Source organism: Phocoena phocoena, chromosome 3 (assembly GCF_963924675.1).
Source record: "Phocoena phocoena chromosome 3, mPhoPho1.1, whole genome shotgun sequence".
Classification (NCBI taxonomy): domain Eukaryota; kingdom Metazoa; phylum Chordata; class Mammalia; order Artiodactyla; family Phocoenidae; genus Phocoena; species Phocoena phocoena.
The window spans coordinates 166,339,382-166,341,110 of NC_089221.1; the positions used below are offsets into that span (position 1 = coordinate 166,339,382).

Consider the following 1,729-nt stretch of genomic DNA (forward strand, 5'->3'; position numbering starts at 1 on the left):
AAGCCCTGTTACTGATTTTTGACTTAAAATTTTAATGTTTTGTTCATCATGGTTTTTTTCACATTAATGGTGTTTTTGGAAAATATTACATTAAAATATTTATCTCGATTACTGAGTTGGCGCCCTTTTTGCTTTCATGCCTCGCCTGCCTCACCCTAGCACGGGCTAGGATCTAAAACACCAGCTATTAAGAGAGACACATAGAGTAGGTTCTCTCTCTACTCACCCGCCGCCCACCCTGTTCCCTGCCCCCAACCATGGGAGCCCACTCTCTACGGTGTCTCGTGACTCCTTCCAGGGTTTCTTTTTGTAAGTTCAAATGTAATCTTACCCCTTCCGTTCCTTTTTCACACGGAGCTAACACACTGCAGTCAGTGGCGCGCGTCTTTGCTGTTTTTCACTAAACCTTGTGGCCCTGCAGATTTTTCCTTATCAGTTCATCAGCACTTCCTCATTCTTTCTACCCTGGTAGAAAGCTCCAGTATGTGTACATCTCAGCATTTATTTCACCAGCGTTTTTAACACTTGCAAGTTTTTCCGTCTCTAATTTTACAAGCAATGCAGCGAAACATACCTTTGCACACCATTTTCCACGAAGACAGGCATCCCACCTAGAGTAAGCTCCCAGAAGCATGATTGGCTGGGTCTCAGCGGCAAACAGAATTCCACTCAAAAGGGTTTCGCTGAACAAAATGTAATGATGTGAGTGGGACAGGAGAACCAACAGATGTGTGTTGAGTGGATTCATTTTCTGTGGCTGCTGTAACAAATCACCACAAACTTAGTGGCTTCAACACAAATGCATTACCTCACACTTCCACAGGTCAGAAGTCTAACATGGGTCTCGCTGTGCTAAAATCAAGGCATTGGCAGGGCTGTGAGCCTTTTGGAGGCTCTGGGTAAGATCCATTTCCTTGCTGTTTCCAGCTTCTAGGGGCTGCCTGTGTTCCTTGGCACATGGCCCCCTTCCTCCATCTTCAAAGATGGCAAAGATGAATCAAGTTCTGTCACATCATGCTGACCTCTTTTTCTGCCTCCCCATTCCACTTTTTTAAAAAATTATTTATTTTTGGCTGCGCGCGGGCTTCCTCTAGTTGCGGCGAGCGGGGGCTACTCTTTGTTACAGTGCGCGGGCCTCTCATTGCGGTGGCTTCTCTTGTTGCGGAGCACGGGGTCTAGGTGCGCGGGCTTCAGTAGTTGTGGCTCGCAGGCTCTAGAGCACAGGCTCAGTAGTTGTGGCGCACGGGCTTAGTTGCTTAGTGGCATGTGGGACCTTCCTGGACCAGGGCTCGAACCTGTGTCCCCTACATTCTTAACCACTGCGCCACAAGGGAAGTCCCCTCCCTGTTCCACTTTTAAGGACCTTTGTGGATACACTGAGTCCACCAAGATAATCTCCCTATCATTTTTTTTTAATATGGAATGATTCACATATTTGCGCGTCATCCTTGTGCAGGGGACATGCTAATCTCTGTATCCTTCCAATTTTAGTATACGTGCCGCTGAAGCAAGTGCTAATCTCCCTACCTTAAAGTCAGCTGAGTAGCATTCTTAATTCCTGATTCTCACTGGCGATTAGGGCATGGACATCTTTGGGGCGTTGTAATTCCATAAGGCACCCGGAACTAGCAACAGTGGGAAGATTTTGACAGGACTAAAGAGGATGGGAAGGGAGCAGAACTTGCTGACATCTGGAGCCGTGAAGAAGCGGCTCCTTGTAGGTTATGTG

At 47.1% G+C, this 1,729-nt stretch overlaps 1 pseudogene; it reads right to left on the bottom strand.

Annotated features, from left to right (window-relative positions):
* Positions 1 to 1,411: 1,411 nt before the first annotated feature.
* On the bottom strand, positions 1,412 to 1,511 carry LOC136121734 (U6 spliceosomal RNA; annotated as a pseudogene).
* Positions 1,512 to 1,729: the final 218 nt, after the last annotated feature.